This window comes from Triturus cristatus, chromosome 1_1 (assembly GCF_964204655.1).
Source record: "Triturus cristatus chromosome 1_1, aTriCri1.1, whole genome shotgun sequence".
Lineage (NCBI taxonomy): Eukaryota > Metazoa > Chordata > Amphibia > Caudata > Salamandridae > Triturus > Triturus cristatus.
The window spans coordinates 610,319,444-610,340,144 of NC_140579.1; positions in this window are offsets into that span (position 1 = coordinate 610,319,444).

The following is a 20,701-nucleotide window of genomic DNA, read 5'->3' on the forward strand; positions in this document are numbered from 1 at the left end:
TACAGGGAGGTATGGCTTGCGTGGATTCCCCAACGTTTCCTTACCCAGAATCCCCTGCAAACCTCAATTTTTGCTGAAAAAAATCACTTTTTTCACACATTTTTGTGTGGGAAAGTTGTGGCATCACCGGGCTGACACAAATTTCCTACCACCCAGCGTTCCCCCGGGTCTCCCGATAAAAACGGTGCCTCACTCATGTGGGAGGCCCAAGTACCCCCGACAGGCAAGGGCCCAAAACGTATTGAGGCAACATCAAAATTGCCAATCACAAAATGTTTTGACTGAAAGTCTACTAGACGCCAGGGAGTTTTTTTGGGCAAATTTTAATTAGGGTGGGGGCTTCCCAAAACAGGCATGCCAATGCCCCCACCCCAATTAAAATTTGCCCCAAAAATCCCTGGCGTCTACTGGGCTTTTTGCCCCCCGGGGGGGGGGGGGGCAGGAAGGCTGTAATTTTTGCAGGGAAGGGGGTGGGGGCATGGGCATGCCCGTTTTGGGCTGCCCCACTCTAAGTCAAATTTACCCCCCAAAAAAACCCTGGCGTCTAGAGGGCTTTCTGCCCCACAGGGGGGGCTGAAAGTCCGCTAGACACCAGGGTGTTTTTTGAGCAAATTTTAATTAAGGTGGGGGCTGCCCAAAACAGCCATGCCAATGCCCCCACCCTAATTAAAATTTGCCCAAAAAATCCCTGGCGTCTACTGGGCTTTTTGCCCCCCCGGGGGGCAGATTGGGGGCTGATGCCCCCATCTACCCGCAAGGGGGGGAGAAAGCCTACTAGACGCCAGGGATTTTTTTGAGCAAATTTTAATTAGGGTGGGGGTTGCCAAAACAGGCATGCCAATGCCCCCACCCTAATAAAAATTTGCCCAAAATAATCCCTGGCGTCTAGTGGGCTTTTTGCCCCCCCAGGGGGCAGAATGGGGGCTACTGCCCCATCTGGCTCCCAGGGGGGGCAGGAAGGCTGTAATGTTTGCGGGGGAGGGGGTGGGAGCATGGGCATGCCAGTTTTGGGCAGCCCCCTCCTAATTCAAATTTGCCCCCCAAAAAACCCTGGCGTCTTGTGGCCTTTTTGCCCCCCCCGGCGGGGCACATTGGGGTCTAATGCCCCCATCTGCCCCCCCGGGGGGGGGGTTAAAAGTCCACACAGACGCCAGGGAGTTTTTGGGGCAAATTTTAATTAGGGTGGGGGCTGCCCAAAACGGGCATGCCAATGCCCCCACCCTAATTAAAAATTGCCCAAAAAATCCCTGGCATCTACTGGGCTTTTTGCCCCCCCGGGGGCAGATTGGGGGCTAATGCCCCATTTGCCCCCCAGGGAGGGCAGCAAGGCTGTAATTTTTGTAGGGGAGGGGTGGGGGCATTGGCATGCCCATTTTGGGCACCCCCCAACCTAATTCAGATTTGCCCCAAATTATCCCTGGCGTCTAGTGGGCTTTTTGCCCCCCAGGGGGAGCAGAAAGACCAATGGTGGTGGGGAGGGTGGGGGCATTGGCGTGCCAATTTCGGGCAGCCCCACCCTAAAAAAAATTGCGCAAAAAGAAATCCCTGGCGTCAAATTGGCTTTCTGATCCCCCGAGGGGGGCAGATTGGGGGCTGCTGCCCCCATCTGCCCCTTGAGGGGGCAAAAAGGCTATAATGGTAGCGGGGGGTGGGGGCATTGGCGTGCCCGTTTCGGGCAGCCCCCACTCTAAAACAAATGGTGCAAAAAAAAATCCCTGGCGTCTAGTGGGCTTCTTGCCCTCCTGGCGGGGCAGATTGGGAGCTACTGCCCCCATCTGCCCCCCAGGGGGGGCAGAAAGACTGACATTTCTCTGGGGGGGCATTGCCATGCCCTATTTGGGCAGCCCCCACCCCAACGTCAAAACAAATAATCTCTGACGTCTAGTGGGCTTCTTGCCCTCCTGGGGGGGCAGATTGGGAGCTACTGCCCCCATCTGCCCCCACAGGGGGGGCAGAAAGACTGACATTTCCCTGAGGGGGCATTGCCATGCCCTTTTTTTGGGCAGCCCCCACCCCGTCAATAAAAAAAGAAAAATCCCTGGTTTCTTGTGGGCGTTCTGCCCCCCAGGGGGGGCAGAAAGACTAATTGTGCATGGGGGTGGGGGCTATGGCGTGTCCATATTGGGCAGCCCCACCACTATTTTGTAGTAATAAGAAAAATCCCTAGCTTCTAGTGGGCTTCCTGCCCCCTCGGAGGGCAGATTGAGGGCTACTGCCCCATCTGACCCCCGGGGGGGGGCAGAAAGACTGAATGTGGCTAAAAAAACACGGGGGGAGCAAAGGCCCTTGCCCAAGGGGCTGCTCCCCCCTCCCTGGTGCTAGTGGGTGGATCCCTGCTTGGGGATCGCCCTCTTGGGGTGATCCCCAAGCAGGGATCCACTAGGGAAGGGTACCATTGGAAAGGGGAGATTCTCCCCTTTCCAACAATACCTCTCCCAAGTGTTTTGGTGCTCGGGAGCTGAGATAGCCCCACGAGCACTGAAACTCAGTTTCAGTTTCGTTTTTTGTTTCAATGACAATGGCGCGCCATGCAGCAAAATCTAAACATAGGCCTGGGGAGGTTGGGGGAGCTCTTCTATTTAAATTATTATTATTTAAATTGATAAGGATAGGAAAGAGCTGGTCATTGCGGAGTGAAGGGAGGCAAGATGGCGGCTGAGTGAGGAGTGAGGTGCATCAGCCGGTTGTGCTCTCCCGAAAAGGATGTAGATGTACTGTCTGCAATGCTATGCTATGCCGATGTCGCTAACTTAAGGATGCGACACCCCCCCCCCCGAGTGTTATCGCCTAGATAAGAACTCAAAAGTTAAAGAATTTTGCGGCGATACTAACAACTTACGTAGCTGGGCTTCAGCGATAGCCCGATACACGGAACAGCTGCTTCTTCGGTTGGAGCGCGTTGAGAGGCTCTGTGCCTCCCATCTGCCGGTCGCCGCTTCAATTTCTGTTTCTACCATGGGGCCAAAGTCTATCATAAAAAATAGAGCTGCAGCGGATCGCCAGGGCCCACCAGCATTACCCTTGGAGACTGACATCCCGGCTCGCGGACGTAAGCAGAAGCCCAGCGCTTTCCCGGAGACCTCTGCGGACAGGAAGGGGAAGGGCGGAGGCACTCAGCCCCAGCCACACCGGTCCTCAGTGTCCGTAATTGATTTGCTTAGAGGACAGGCTGTCGGCGCTCCTTCCAACAGGAAAGGTAATGGGCTGGATGGCAGAGATGGCGGAGATGGGGTCTCTGAGAAGCCAAGTAAGGAGTCGAGTGGGGGGAAAGAGGGACAGAAGGAGCTTATGTTTAATTTGCTGCTGCATACGGAATCAGGCACGGATGGCCCGGTTAAGGAACTATCTATGCCCCTTGTTGAGGCGAACTCCCGGCGTGAAGAAATGTCACCTCTAGACCCTCGGACCTATGTTTTGATTGATAAACAGAACCCTTGTCTAGATCAGGCTCAGGAACCCATCCAGGGGCACTTGGCGGAGTCACCGGTGGGGGGGGAAAGCTCACACTCCATACCCTCTGATCAGAAAACAGAGCTCCAGCCGGGTCAGATTAAAGTTTTGATGGGAAACGATCAGAGTACTCCCCCTCAGATGACAGATTATGGTTTAAAACATAAAGGGAGCTTTAGGGGTCATCGGACCTCACGGCGGGACTGGGATAAAGATCTAGATTCAGAGGCAAATTACTTTTTTTCTCTTTCTGACGCAACTTGGTCAGATGCTGCCTCTGATTCGGGTGGGGATACCCTGTCTAGCGATGAGCCGCAATCACAACACAAGACTAAGCTACCCTCTGCTTCGGGCTCCGCAGCAACGGTACGATCATTGAATTTATACCCTAAGAGTCTTGAAGGCCAAAAGCAGGCGACTCTGAATTGGGATTACGCACTTGGGGACCAATTGATGGGTACTATTAAACCTAATTCAAATATTGGATCGGAACCAGGGCTTAATCCGGCTCCTCCAACATTAGAGTCAATTATGCAGTGTGTGGTTGCACATCGAGAGGAATCCCGGATGGAAAGCAAGAGGTCACAGAATGCCTATCGTAAACTTCAAGGGGCAATCAGGAAGGTCGCAAAGACTTGTAAGGATATAAGCGACCGTATGACTGATATTGAGACTCGGACAGAAGTTTTGGAACTAGAGGTTGCTGGCTCCAAAGGTCAAGTGGATGCTCATGAGGCACGACTTATGGACATTCAGTGGAAACTCGAGGAGGGGGAAAATTACCAGCGTAGGAATAACCTGAGATTTTTGGGTATTCCGGAGGGAAGGGAAGGGTCTGATCCTCGTACTTATATTGCTCAACTATTGCAGACCTCTTTGCCAGATTTGGTTGGCTGGGATTGGCATAGGAGGTACAAAGGGCACATCGGGTTCCTTTTTCCATTCGTCAACCTGCTCAACCTAATGCTAAACCTAGGGCGTTACTGGTTTATTTTGGGAATTTTTTGCTAAGACAGAGGTGCCGATCACGAGCCGGTAAAAACCGGGTACGAACCGTCGGACGGAGCATATTCTCCGTCCGACGCGTACCCGGTCGTCAAAATATACCAACATGGAATTACGATTCGCACGGAAACACCATTTCCGTACGAATCGTACAAAACACCGACCGACTAAAATAAACATACAAATGCGATCCGGGAAAGCGCCGACCTGACGTCGGGACGCACGCAGCCTGCCATTCACGAACCAGGAATTACGATTCGCACCGACGTCATCCCGCACGGTGAATATTTTCCGGCTGCCAAAAACTGCCGGGAAATCAGGACGACGCGAACAAGGAGTACCAGTACGCGACGGACAGACAGGACGACGCGAACAAGGAGTACCCGTACGCGACGGACAGACATGGACCCGAACCTACGTGTCATCCCAGCCCTCATAGCAGTCGACCTCCTCTACAGGTTACGACGCAGACGCCGCAGAAGGTCAGAACAACAAAGGGAGGGGGGAAAGGGGGGGGGGGTGGCAGGTCCAGGGCAGGCCACAAAACCACCACCATAGTCACACAGCACACATGCCCTGGACATACCTGACCCTCAGGCCCTGGTCACTACGAGGGGGTGGGGGCGTGTCCAGCTAAGCCAGCGACCGCCACAACGGAAGTTCTTGACGACGCGAACCGGCAACACAACCAGACAGGTACGTCCCGTACCCACGCCTTAAGAGCGTGGGTACGAGTCGTACCACGCCCACACCTACGTCACCCCAACAATGGCGGGACGGCTCGTACCCACGTGGCAAAGGCCTGGGTACGGGCCGCACAAGCATCACATAGCGTGGGGACGGATATGTACGGACCGTACCCCCACCCCGTATGCATGGAGCGTACCCCCCACCCCAACAGTGTAAGTAAGACCCGTACCCCCACCCGCATATGCAAGGAGCGTACCCCCCACCCCAACCGTGTATGTACGACAAGTACCCTCACCCGCGTATGCATGGAGCGTACCCCCATGCCAACAGTGTAAGTACGACACGTACCCCCACCCGCGTATGCAAGGAGCGTACCCCCATGCCAACAGTGTAACTACGACATGTACCCCTACCCGCGTATGCAAGGAGCGTACCCCCCACCCCAACCGTGTATGTACGACCCGTACCCTCACCCGCGTATGCATGGAGCGTACCCCCCACCCCAACAGTGTAAGTACGACATGTACCCCCACCCGCGTATGCATGGAGCGTACCCCCCACCCCAACAGTGTAAGTACGACACGTACCCCCATCTGCCTATGCAAGGAGCGTACCCCCCATGCCAACAGTGTAAGTACGACACGTACCCCCACCCGCGTATGCAAGGAGCGTACCCCCCACCCCAACCGTGTATGTACGACCCGTACCCTCACCCACGTATGCATGGAGCGTACCCCCCACCCCAACAGTGTAAGTACGACACGTACCCCCACCCGCGTATGCATGGAGCGTATCCCCCACCCCAACAGTGTAAGTACGACACGTACCCCCACCCGCCTATGCAAGGAGCATACCCCCCATGCCAACAGTGTAAGTACGACACGTACCCCCACCCGCGTATGCAAGGAGCGTACCCCCCACCCCAACCGTGTATGTACGACCCGCACCCTCACCCGCGTATGCATGGAGCGTACCCCCCACCCCAACAGTGTAAGTACGACACGTACCCCCACCCGCGTATGCAAGGAGCGTACCCCCCATGCCAACAGTGTAAGTACGACACGTACCCCCACCCGCGTATGCAAGGAGCGTACCCCCCACCCCAACCATGTATGTACGACCCGTACCCTCACCCGCGTATGCATGGAGCGTACCCCCCACCCCAACAGTGTAAGTACGACACGTACCCCCACCTGCGTATGCAAGGAGCGTACCCCCATGCCAACAGTGTAAGTACGACACGTACCCCCACCCGCGTATGCATGGAGCGTACCCCCCACCCCAACAGTGTAAGTACGACACGTACCCCCACCCGCCTATGCAAGGAGCGTACCCCCCACCCCAACCGTGTATGTACGACCCGTACCCTCACCCGCGTATGCATGGAGCGTACCCCCATGCCAACAGTGTAAGTACGACACGTACCCCCACCCGTGTATGCAAGGAGCGTACCCCCCACCACAACCGTGTAAGTACGACCCGTACCCCCATGGAGCGAACCCACACACGTGTATGGACAAAGCGTACATATTGTTAAATAGGAGGGGTGTGTGCAGAGTCCTCCCAGCAGTGCCCAGAGACAGGAGGGGTGGGTGCCTATCACTCCCAGCAGTGCCCAGAGACAGGAGGGGTGGGTGCCTATCACTCCCAGCAGTGCCCAGAGACAGGAGGGGTGTGTGCAGAGTCCTCCCAGCAGTGCCCAGAGACAGGAGGGGTGGGTGCCTATCACTCCCAGCAGTGCCCAGAGACAGGAGGGGTGTGTGCAGAGTCCTCCCAGCAGTGCCCAGAGACAGGAGGGGTGGGTGCCTATCACTCCCAGTAGTGCCCAGAGACAGGAGGGGTGGGTGCCTATCACTCCCAGCAGTGCCCAGAGACAGGAGGGGTGTGTGCAGAGTCCTCCCAGCAGTGCCCAGAGACAGGAGGGGTGGGTGCCTATCACTCCCAGCAGTGCCCAGAGACAGGAGGGGTGGGTGCAGAGTCCTCCCAGCAGTGCCCAGACACAGGAGGGGTGTGTGCAGAGTCCTCCCAGCAGTGCCCAGAGACAGGAGGGGTGGGTGCCTATCACTCCCAGCAGTGCCCAGAGTCAGGAGGGGTGGGTGCCTATCACTCCCAGCAGTGCCCAGAGACAGGAGGGGTGGGTGCCTATCACTCCCAGCAGTGCCCAGAGACAGGAGGGGTGTGTGCAGAGTCCTCCCAGCAGTGCCCAGAGACAGGAGGGGTGGGTGCCTATCACTCCCAGCAGTGCCCAGAGACAGGAGGGGTGTGTGCAGAGTCCTCCCAGCAGTGCCCAGAGACAGGAGGGGTGGGTGCCTATCACTCCCAGCAGTGCCCAGAGACAGGAGGGGTGGGTGCCTATCACTCCCAGCAGTGCCCAGAGACAGGAGGGGTGTGTGCAGAGTCCTCCCAGCAGTGTCCAGAGACAGGAGGGGTGGGTGCCTATCACTCCCAGCAGTGCCCAGAGACAGGAGGGGTGGGTGCCTATCACTCCCAGCAGTGCCCAGAGACAGGAGGGGTAGGTGCCTATCACTCCCAGCAGTGCCCAGAGACAGGAGGGGTGTGTGCAGAGTCCTCCCAGCAGTGCCCAGACACAGGAGGGGTGGGTGCCTATCACTCCCAGCAGTGCCCATGGAACGCAAAGGGTGGAGTAGCCACAGATACCATGCCCACAAATTTCAGTCAGGTGCACAAAGACCCTGCAGTACATGTACCACATGTGTGCGAGGCTGGGAGTATACACATGCATAGTGCAGAAAAGAAAACATGTACACATGAAGTCATGTCAATAGTCCACATACACAAGTACAATGACTACCAAGAATGCCACGAATGATGCAGGTGGAGACATCGCTCAGCATGCATGTGCAAAGTAGAAGGAGTCCGTCACACACCCAGCTAATGTACACACAGCTCAGCGCTAAATATTGGGAACACCCTGCAGGGAAGATGTCATGGTACACAGAGGAAGGAATACACCTTTGGACAATTTCACCATGCAGCAACTGCTTACATGAACACAGAAACCTAGCTAACACCGTGTGATGGCACACAGATCCCAGGGTCCCCCCTATGACCAGCACACTACTACATTTCCCACACAACCAACACATGATCACCACCCAAAATCATGTAGCAGCCCCACCAACAGCAATATCAGAAAAGCAGTAGTGTTCAAAGGAAACAAAAATGGCTTTAATTAGCAATATCAAAAATTGTATGTTCGTAGAAAGTTCAATATTTACAAAGCCCATTGGGCAGTCACAGCTGGAACGGGGAACACAGTGGGATGCGTGTCCCCTAGCTTGCCTGCACAGTTACATTCCATCGTCTTCCACAGGGGCGAGGGCATCATGTGGGGGGGAAGTAACAGGCACCGCAGGGACAGGAGGGTGAAGGGTAGGCGTGGTGGGTGCAGGGATGGAGGACTCCACCACAGGGGGTGGGGCAGGGCCAAAGGTGGAGGCCAGGATCTCGCTGCACACCTTAGCAAGGTCCTCCAGGGAATCTCCTGCACCTGAAGGAACCACAGGCCCCAAGGAGGGGGGGGGGGGTCAGAGGGATGGGTCGCAGTGCCACTGGGGGAGGGTGTAGACAGGGGGGGGGAATCAACCACCCTGACCGAGGACTTCCTTGACCGCTTGCGTGGTGGTGTCACTGTGGGGCTCAGGGACAGAGCGGCCATGAAGGAGTCTTTGGGGGAGATGTGGCCAGGAGAGCTGAGGGGAGGGGATTTGGAGGGAGTGGATTGGGTGGAATGCGGACTCCCACTCTGGCTGCGTGTCACACGTTTGCCCCCCGACCCAGTAGGTGTGCCTACCTCACCCTGTGTGTGCGTGTCAGGAGGTGTGCGGTGGACCTTCCCTGCTGGTGTGGTGCCTGTGTGTGTTGTGGTGGGTCCATGCTGACATCTGGGTGTACGTGGGACAGGGATGGGAGTGGGAAGTGTGGATGGGGCAGGGGTAGGGGGTGGGACGTAGCGCTGCAGGAGACCCACTGCTGCAGTCAGTGTGGAGTCTATGGACCTCAGCAAGTTGCGTTGGTCAGCCTGCGATGAATGAATGCCCTCCAAGTATGCCTCCATGTTGTTGAGGACCTGGCTGTGGGCATGGAGGACATTAAGGATCGCAGTCTGACCAATCTGCAACTGCCGCTGGATGTCCACAGACTCAGCATTGGCGGCAGCAGTGGAGACAGGGGCAGGGGGTGCGGTGCCTGGCAGGAAGGAGACATGTGGTGACCGGGCACGTTGGGAAGGGACACGAGCACGTGGGAGGCGGCTGATGCCAATGGAGGGGGCAGTGCGAGATGTAGGGCTGCTGTCAGATGGTGGTGCAGCCACCGCCCACTCGGAGAGATCATCCTCGGACCCGTCAGCTTCATACTCTGTTGTGCCAGTCGACAGGTCCCCGGGTTCACTCTCCTCCGCCTCAGTCCCACTCGATGTGCCAGGCACGATGTCACCGCTGGCACTGGTGCTCGGTCCCTCCGCGCCGTCTGTGTCCATGTCTCCCTCCATGTCCCCCGACGATGCTGTGGGCAGGGTGAAGAGACAGAAATTAATCATACACCTGTATACATATGTCACATGAGTCCAATCTACTTAGGTTACAGTGCATAGCCTGAAACAAAGGAAGTTACAACTACAAAACAAGGTACATATGTAGGCCCTGCAAGACACAGTTGTGTGACCCACCATGCCATGGAAAAACTATGGAGAGCATGACAATAGCAAATGAGATGACATGGAATTTTGACTGAGGAGCAAGGCCCTGGGGACAATCCAGCACTGCATCTGCACCACACAGCGTGGCAGGCAATAGGGATGAGCAGGGACCGCATCCAGGAACTAGAGGCACATGCAGCATAGGTAATACTGATAACATGCCCACCCTGACCGGCACACTGCACCTTGAGTGTATGTCCAGACAAACATCACACACTGGCCAGTCCTAGCAAGGAGATTACAGGTCTTGACATGTAGGCCATGCCCGCACCACCCACCCCCTACATGAGACAAATCTGTGGAGACACAGGAAGCACTTACAGCTCTTAGTCTGGGTGAAATGCACATGGGATGCAAAAATTCAATATTGCACACAAAATACACAAGGTGCGCCTGTCCAAATAATCATGTACAAATGGGCATCATCAGATGATTGCAACAAGACACACAGGCAATGGCCACCGTGAGTATGTACTTGGAAAATCAGGTCAGGCCGGACAGTGGACACTTGTAACACATCTCACGTCAATATACATGGTGCCAGGGGACAATGGCACAGAGCACAACCTATGCTGTAGACACAGAGATTGTCGACATTCTCGAATTACACACATGATACCTAGGAAAAGATGCCCCTGGGGACAATAGTGGCCACACAACTCCATGCTCCTGAATGGGAATGACTGCAACACACGCTAACATCCCTGCACTATGCCTAACGCACACTCATGCACATCATGTCACAGGCCACCACATGGGACATGCCTGCTGGAAGGCCTCGCACTTGAGAGATTAACTCCCATGTCTGGACTCAGCATTAGTGCCAACTGACATGGAACCCACAAGTCCAGAACTGGACAGGGCACAGGCAAGGTCACAAAACCTGTTACACACCACCCCCACACATGATGCTGCAGGCATAGTACACTTGGAGAAGGTGTCAGGCTACATAACCTTGTGATGGAGTGACTACACACAGACCAGGGAACACATTGCAAGGAGGGGAAGGGAGGCAGGAGAGCACTGCAATACTGTGGGTAACAGGATCAGTACATAGCATGTGTGTCACACCTGGACTTCAATGGCAGAAGTCACAGTCACAAAAAAGAGACACAGTCTGTGCCAGTGGACACTGCACTCACCTGATAACCTGGTCGCCCATACAGCATGGGGTACCGTGGGAGGATCACATCCACCAAAGCCATGTTCTCCTCCAGGGTGAATGGCTGTGACCTCTCCACAGCCCTTGACATGGTTCCAGGGAATCAGTAGCAGCAGCTGGGTCGTGGAATACAGAGATGTGCAGGCAAGTGCTCCCTCATGGGACTTGGCTGCCTTATATCTGCCTTGCTGGCCCATCTCATGCACAGGAGTACAGAGTGATTGGTCACTCACATTTGCATCCTGTTTCCTCCAATCCCTTCAAACATAGCAGTCTGTGGGTTCTTAATCTGTTTTTTTCTCCTGCATGATGTCAGCCCCACAAACACATTGCAACAAAGTATATTCATTCCAACTGACTTCTGCTGTGCACCTTCCAGAACTATATCAAAATTTGAACTTGGTCTCCATGACAACCAGCATGCATGTAGGCCTTAATACCTGTCCCTCATGTGTTCCCTATGTAATTTGGAGCTTCACACACAGGTACGGTGCGTTCCGGGGACCTAGGGCACCCCAAATGCATAGCAACGGCCCGTACACGCGTGCCTACGTTCACTATCACTATGGGTGTCCTCGCGTATGCGTACTCGTAGTGGTACGGCCCGTACACGCGCCTGTACGCTCCCTATCACTATGGGTGTCCTCGCGTATGCGTACACGTAGTGTTACGGGCCGTACACACGCCTGTACACTCCCTATCACTATGGGTGTCCTCGCGTATGCGTACACGTAGTGATAGACCCGTACCACTACGTGTACGCATACGCGAGGACACCCATAGTGATAGGGAGCGTACAGGCGCGTGTACGGCCCGTACCACTACGTGTACGCATACGCGAGGACACCCGTAGTGATAGGGAGCGTACAGGCGCGTGTACGGCCCGTACCACTACGTGTACGCATACGCGAGGACACCCGTAGTGATAGGGAGCGTACAGGCACGTGTACGGGCCGTACCACTATGGGTGTTCTTGCGTATGCGTACTCGTAGTGGTACGGACCGTACACATGCCTGTACGCTCACCATCATGATGGGTACACATATGGCAGCACTCCCATAGTGATATGGGAACGTACACAGGCCCTCTTAGCAGCAGTACGGCGGTTTTCACACATCACAGTGGTGACAGGCAGCACACAGGAAGGAATAGGGCGGACATACTTGTCCATGGATGGACATCAAGGCATTGTCTGTGCAGTACTACATGTGTGGGGCACAGGTGTGACAGGCTGTGATGTGGAACATTACTCCTGATTCGAGAAGGCACCAGATGTATGATGAGATGTGTACAGATGTAATGTGTGACGGTGCAATGTGTGCCAGGCATGCCCTTGACTCCTTGGACATGTGTGCATGTCGTACTGCACACTTGGGATGACCGACACTGGCATGGCACGGACACCAACACACGGAAGTGTCCCCTGATGCCCGGTACAGGGGTTACCACACCTGACTTGTCACTACCCACGGTGCACGATGTGACTGTCATGTATGTGTGGGAGGGTTCCCATTAGGTTGATGTTGGAGCACCCTCAAAAGCTGCAGCTGTTGCAGCAACCAACATGTGTCTGTGTGTATATTGACATTGCACACTGTTCCTCACACCATGCCACATGTGGTATCGGATGTGAGGTGCGTATGTATGCATGTGACACGGAGTAGCGTAACAAGGACATGTCTGCATCCTCTCAATGAATGTGTGGTGAGTCATGACATGTGCACCTTCATGGCAAGGTGTGTGGGCTGTCCTAGTGCAATGTCATGTGACCTGTGGCTCTAGTGTTCCGCTACCAGTCTCTGCAATCAGCATCCGACTTCTGCTGATGTGTGGGTGTATGTCACTCCTGCCTTGCGTCTGGCTGTTCACTTGCACTGGGACACAGCTAATCCCATGGCATGGCATGTGAAGGTTCTCAATCTCCGTGTGTAGCTGGCTCTTGGTAGGAGTGTCACCTGGCAGCCATACGTGTCCAGGGCATGTGGCACATACCTGACTCCGTATGTAGCATATGTGTATAGACAGATTAACATGTGCTCAGTACAAATTATTTGTTGTTGTGGTGCACTCACTCTTCCTTGTCACTTCCAAATTACTGCAGAGCGTCGCCTCTTCCCCGAGCAATTCCGGACTTGGCTGCCATGCGGGAGAATGATCGTATCCGGTGCTACCGCTTCCCCCAACGGTTGATTCTGGAGTTGACGGCGAGACTGGCACCACACCTGCAACCGCTGCACAGGTATCCTACGGCACTGACACCCAAGCTGAAGGTAATGGCAGCCCTACATTTTCTAGCCACGGGTACCTTTCAAAATACCATAGCTCATGTTGGTGGCATGTGCTGCATGATTTCTTAGAGGCCATGTTGATTCACCTGGATGACTTCATCAAGTTCCCAACCCCTGAAATGTTGACTGGGGTCAAGCGTGGATTCTATGCCCTGGGAGGGATGCCCCATGTCATTGGGTCCATAGATGGGACACATGTTGCTTTGGTACCACCACACGCACAGGAGGTAGCGTACCGCAATCGGAAGCACTACCACTCCATCAATGCCCTTGTGGTGTGTCTGTCCAACATGGTGATTTCACATGTCTGTGCTCGTTTTCCAGGATCAGCACACGATGCCTACATCATGAGGCGTAGCAGGGTGCCTGAAATGATGATGCAGCTGCGCAACGAACGAGCATGTGTTGTTGGTGGGTACAGTCTGTCTGTCCTGTATTTTGCGTAGACTACTGGCACGACCGCTTCTCCAGTTCTAACGATGTCCATGTGCTTCCCATGTAGGGGACGCTGGCTATCCCAACATGCCATGGCTGATCACCCCTCTCCGCAACCCCATCACGCCGGCCCAGCTCCGCTACAACACCGCCCATGGCCGGACAAGGCGAGTGATAGAGAGGACGTTTGGCCTGCTGAAGAGCCGATTCAGGTGCCTACACAAGACCGGCGGCGCGCTCCCATATGCCCCTGCGAAGGTCTGCAAAATCTTCATGGTCTGCTGCATGCTGCACAACATGGCCGTTGAGAAAGCTGTGCCACTCATCCTGGATCAAGATGACCAGGACCATCCACCCATGGAGGACGAAGGGCTTGGCAATGGGGCTAGTGATGTGGAGGATGTGGAGCCGCAAGAGGACATCCAGACTCGGCTCATACGCGACTTCTTTGCTTAGTGGTGAGTACCAGTGTCTGAGTGTGCACACATTGCTCCCCGTGTGGCATGTGTTGTGATGTGTGTCTCCACCTGCATGTATGGCACGTGAGTCAGAGGTGTGTGTGGGTGTGTCACTGGAGTGATGGTGGCAGTGATGGTTGTATTTCCCCAGTCATAATTGTGACCTAGCATGTTGTCATCCATACATGTGTCGAGTACATGCACATGCAAGTGGCTGTGCTTTTTGTGGCTGACTTCTTGTGTGTCTCTCTTCCCCAGGTACTTGCGCATGCCGTCTGCTGCTTGCATTGTTGTGGCACTGCTATTCCTCATGGACACGTCATCGTGTGCTGACTCAGCGTTACACGCACGGACAAGTTTGGAAGTCTCCTTAGGGTAAGAGATGCATCAGGGGTGTATTGGGTGTGGCAGTTGTTCACGATGTATGCACACTGCCCCTGTCGATGTTTGGTTCCTCTGCAGCCATGTAGCATCACCATGGGACACGACATGCAGCTGTGTACACCTGAATAGATGGTCTGACTTGTTGACAGTCATCAGTGATGGGATAGTGGATTGTGATGATGGCATCAATGTGTGTAACACTGCCCTCGGACACATACGGTTTGCATTGGCTTGACATGGTGTGGGACTTCTACATCAGTGGATCAATGGTGTATGGCAGTCTCTCCGTGAGCAGCTGTGGGTGTTTAGCTGTTAGCCGACAATTGTGTGCCAGTTCCATGGCTATCACGCATTTGTGCTGCAGAAGGGGGGTGCCAGTGTTGGACCCACATGTTACTCCACATGAAGTGTTCATGTGTACTTCAAGTTGCCTTGCAATCCCGAAAACATGACTAATAAAGGTGTCCCTATGCCTCCAAGGTGCCTCTTCTCAGTCAATGCTGGTGTGTTGCCACGGTGCATCCAGCATGTCTGGCATGGTTTTCCCTGATAGTGGCTATGTGGCTATGTGTCGAGTAGCAAGATGCAAGCTGTGTGTGTGGGATGAGACTGTGTATTGTGCATGATGTCCATGACTGTGTGGGTATTGTGACATGTGCCATCCCCATGCATCCAACATTGGCCAGGCCCCCATTCTCTGCATCCACCGGACTCAAGCTTGCAGGACATGGTTCTGCCACCTGTCTACACATACCTGGGTGCCCCCCAGGACACTGGACTGGATCCCTGACCTCTGCGCATGACTGTTGCTGTACTCAATGTGTCTGTCAGCACGGTTGTGCGGCCACCCCCTCAGCTGGTTGGGCCCGTCACGGGTGTGTATGGTGCTCCATGTCTGTCTTGCCTAATACACTGTGACCCGTGTGTCCTGTGCCAGACTCAGGCCCCAGGGTGTGGATGGTTGAAGTCAAAAGAGAACTCAGGCATGTTTAGACTTTACAAGACACATGTAAGGTAATAATGCAACCAGCAGGCATCTTCTCTTCATGGTGTGAATTTTTATTTTTGTGGGGGGGTGGGGGGGGGGTGTATGACGTGAGGGGCTTTCCGGGAGTTTGGAATCCAAAGTTCAGTAGGGGAGTTGGTGTCCTTGCCATTGGAAATCCTCAGAGTCCATGCCACAGTCTTTGTCAACATTGGTCAGACAGTGACCAGCAAGGCCATGTGGCAGAGAATGTCTCTTGATGCTGTGATGCTGTTGCTCCAGTGGGCCAGGTGCCAGGCCAGGTGTCCTGGGAGATGGTGATGTAGCGCCGACCCTCACGGTCCTTTCCGTGGACGACCCGGCCTCCTGCGGGGACCCTCAGAAGCAGGCCGTGACGATGTTTGGGATGCTCCATCGGATGTTTCCTCCTCCTCCTGATCCCTCCCTATGGGTGGTGATGTTCTACGCCTTCTGGCACAGGGAGGGTTGCCCATGTTGTCGGCCATCCGACGGAGTGTATTGTGAATCCCCTGGAACACCGTCACGAGCTCAGCCTGTCTGTCCTCCATCCTCCGTTGGTGTTGCAGTAGACAGGCATGTTGCTGGGCCTGCTGGGTCTTTATCTCATCGAGGGTCCCCTTCATCTCATTGAGGGAGGACACAACCTGGGCCATGCCCGTGGTGTCCTGCCGGTATGTGTCCAGGATGTTACGGACATGGGAATATACCGGTTCCCCAGCCAACTGGTCAGGCTGGCGCCTCCGCCGTCCTCCACTCCCACCACCCCTGCCCACTTGCACCTGGCCTGCCCTTGTGGGCACATCGGGTCTCCGGGACCCCTGAGGGGGGACATTGGCATTGTCGCCTGCCTCCTCCTGGGTGCCCGGGACACCGTGTCCCTCCTGGCCAGCCTGACTGCTTTGTGGTGGTGGGGCAGGGATCCTGGGTGTCTCCTGGGATGTGGCAGGAGTGGGGGTGGTGGTTGGCCCCGTTGTACCTGACGCAGGTGCTGCAGGTCGTTGGACACCAGAGGGGCCAGGTTGGTCGGGGTCGTCCACAGAGTGGTGAGAGTCGGCGCTGCCGGTGGGATCGGCCTCCCGCAGAGCCGGGTCCTGTGAGTCTTCCCCCCCAGTGTTGGGGGGTGAACCACGAGGTTGACCTGTGTGTGAGAGAGACAATGTTAATTTTGGTCCATGCAACATCCATGTTTCATCAGTTTCAAAGTTGGCACATTTCCTCTTGGAATTAGGATCTGTCTTGCATTCCACTCACAGTGCACTTGTGCATGGGTGTGTCCCTTGGGCACCACTTTGGCGCCTTTAACTATGTGTGGCACAGTCTTACTTGCTGCGTCAAGTGTGACTGCAGTCAGCAGTGGAGTGGGCAGGTGTGGCGAGCCATGCATTGGCGCCTTCCGTGTAGCACTGTACATGTGCACATGGAGTGGATCCACACTCTTATATAATGCAGGTAGCTGTTGTTGTGCTCGTGCACAGGTTGTGACATGGCCCTGTGTTTTGCCATGGAGAAGAGGGGGGGTTCTGGCACTGGCCACCCTTGTCTACATGCACGCAGTCCACCTGCTGACGAGCAGACATTCCCACACACCACAAGGCTGATTTTCTCTCCCTGTGTCTCCCTCCCTCTCTGTCCCCCTCTCCCTCCCTCTCTGTCCCCCTTTCCCTCCCTCTGTGTGTCAGCCTCCTCCCTCTGTCCGTCTTCCCGTGTCTCCCTCCCTCTGTGTCCCCCTGTCCCTCCCTCTGTGTGTCAGCCTCCTCCCTCTGTCCATCTCCCTGTGTCTCCATCCCTCTGTGTCCCCCTGTCACTCCCTCTGTGTGTCAGCCTCCTCCCTCTGTCCGTCTCCCCGTGTCTCCCTCCCTCTCTGTCCCCCTGTCCCTCCCTCTGTGTGTCAGCCTCCTCCCTCTGTCCATCTCCCTGTGTGTCCCTCCCTCTGTGTCCCCCTGTCCCTCCCTCTGTGTGTCAGCCTCCTCCCTCTGTCCGTCTCCCCGTTTCTCCCTCCCTCTCTGTCCCCCTGTCCCTCCCTCTGTGTGTCAGCCCCCTCCCTCTGTCCATCTCCCTGTGTCTCCCTCCCTCTGTGTCCCCCTGTCCCTCCCTCTGTGTGTCACCCTCTGTCACCTAAGGCCAGCTTCCTGGGCACACACTGTTAGCAGATCTTTGAATGGCCCTTGGCTTGTTGCTGTGAGTTTTTTTCTGATCTCCAGGCACCCATTGGGTGTAGTGTGTGTGTCTGCGCTGCTGCTGTGGTGGTGTGTGCTGCCACTCTTTCACAGTGTTGGCTGTTCATTAGCTGCTGTCATGTGCAAAAACGTACCTTCACCCCCACGTGTTAATGCAAGGCGTCCGCCATTTGCTGGCGAGTCTTTCCTGTGTGGGGACACAGTGTTAGTCTGGCTGTGACCTAGGCCATATGGGCAGAGGGCATTGTTGTCTGCTTCTGAGTTGCACTATGTGATTTTTGTGGCCCACCCTCCCGCCATCCAGCTTATCGTGTCACGTGTTGGTGTCTTCTGTGGCCTGTGACTTGACATTGTCCAGCTGGGTGCATGGGGCATGGTGGCGCCAGTGGCATGTGTGTGTTCATGGAGTGTGGTTGAGTCATGCGATAGCTTGGGGTGGTTGCGTGCCTGTATGTGGGTTTGGTTGTGGATGACGTTCCCCCCATGTGAGGTGCGTTGTTTGTGTACTCACCCGGGTCTCGGAGTCCTCCTAATCCTTCGACTGCCTCCACCGGCAGTATGGCCATCACCCTCTCCTCCCAGGGATGGTAGTGTACGGGTCTGCGGGACGGCCCTCCTCCAGTGACGTTGGCCTGGTTGTGTTCGTCCGTCATCTTGGCTCGGACCCTCCTCCGCAGATCGTACCACCTGGCTTGGCATTCCTGCTTGTTCCTTCTGGTGTCCGCAACAGCATTCACAGCATCGACGATGGTCTGCCACATGGCTGTTTTTTCTGAAATGCTGGTCTGTCTGACCAATGTTCCAAAGAGGTGTGGCTCGACTCTGAGGATTTCATCGACAAGGACCTTCAACTCTCGGTTACTGAACTTTGGATTCTTGTTAGTGGGCATGGTGAGGGGTGTGGGTGTGGATGGTGGGGGGGTGTGTGTGGATGGTTGTGGGTGTGTGGGTGTGGTTGTGCAGGTGTGTGTGTGTGTGTGAATGTGATGAGGGGGTGTTTGTGAAGGTGGTTGTGTGAAGGTGTGCAAGTGTAAGGTGTGGTGAAGCTTGTAGTATGGTGCTGTAGGTTGTCTGAGGGGTCTGGCAGCAGTGATTCTGTTGCAAAGGCTCATGGTTTGTGTGTGTGGGCCCTTTTTATTGGTCCATTGGTGGGTGTGGCTGTGTTTGAAGTTTGGGTGGGTGTGTTATAAGGAGTGGTGGTGTTTTGGGCCTCTGTTTGTTTTTGGCAGTTGCAGGTCAGTGAATGTGTTGTTTTAGTTGTTGTTGGACATGTTTAGTGGCTTTGTGCCATTCGAATGGTGTATTCTTGTGTTGTTTTGTTTTGTCCTGGTTGTGTACGTGCGTTTTAGCGTGTGTACGGTGTGTACATGGGCCATTTGGTTGTACAGTGCTGTCCTTGTGTGTGGCTTGGTACGACTCGTACATGCGGTTGTGATGTTGGGGCCCCGGGTGCTCTCCGTACTTAGGAGGTTGTGGTGGGGGTGCGACTCTGGCGTACACGGGTGTACATACACGGGGGGTACGACACGTACAGGGGTGTACATACACGGGGGTAGGACACGTACACGGGTGGGGGTAGGACTCGAACGTACAGGGGTGTACATACATGGTGGTACGACACGTACACGGGTGGGGGTAGGACTCGAACGTACAGGGGTGTACATACACGGTGGTACGACACGTACACGGGTGGGGGTACGACTCGAACGTACTGGGGTGTACATACACGGTGGTACGACACGTACAGGGGTGGGGGTACGACTCGAACGTACAGGGGTGTACATACACGGGGGTACGACACGTACAGGGGTGTACATACACGGGGGTAGGACACGTACATGGGTGGGGGTAGGACTCGAACGTACAGGGGTGTACATACACGGGGGTACGACACGTACAGGGGTGTACATACACGGGGGTAGGACACGTACACGGGTGGGGGTAGGACTCGAACGTACAGGGGTGTACATACACGGGTGGGGGTGTACATACACGGGGGTAGGACACGTACACGGGTGGGGGTAGGACTCGAACGTACAGGGGTGTACATACACGGTGGTACGACACGTACATGGGTAGGGGTAGGACTCGAACGTACAGGGGTGTACATACACGGGGGTACGACACGTACACGGGTGGGGGTAGGACTCGAACGTACAGGGGTGTACATACACGGTGGTACGACACGTACACGGGTGGGGGTACGACTCGAACGTACTGGGGTGTACATACACGGTGGTACGACATGTACACGGGTGGGGGTAGGACTCGAACGTACAGGGGTGTACATACACGGTGGTACGACACGTACACGGGTGGGGGTACGACTCGAACGTACAGGGGTGTACATACACGGGTGGGGGTGTACATACACGGGGGTACGTCTCGGACATACGGGGGCTGGGGGGAGTGTTGGGCGCGTATGCGGGCACATGTCTCCATGGTTGCTATGGGAGTTCGGTGCGGACGGTCTTTTCTCCATACGGTTGTCACATCGGACGCACGGGATGGATCGTGATTCCTCGGTCGGACTTCACTTTTCACATTTGTACGGTAAATCGTCCGAGGACGTGTCGGACACATTTTCCGACCCGAGGACGTGTGGGGAATCATTCCCAATGCGGTTCGTATGGACTTTTTCCCATGCGAATCGTGATTGCCAGTTTGTACGGCACTTGTACGATTCGTACGGTAAAAAGACCGGATACGAGTCATACGGGGAAAATTTTTCCAGGATCGTGATCGGCACCAGAGTGTTTTTGAAAGAGCTAGACCAGAAGCCCAATTAAAAGCTGAGGGGTTTTATTTTTTTGTCAGACCCGATTTCTGCCATGTCACTGTGGAGCGCCGGTGGCGTTTACGCCAGATGATCAAGCCCTTCCAAGAGAAGGGAGCTCAGGCCTTTCTCTTAAACCCTGCCCGCTT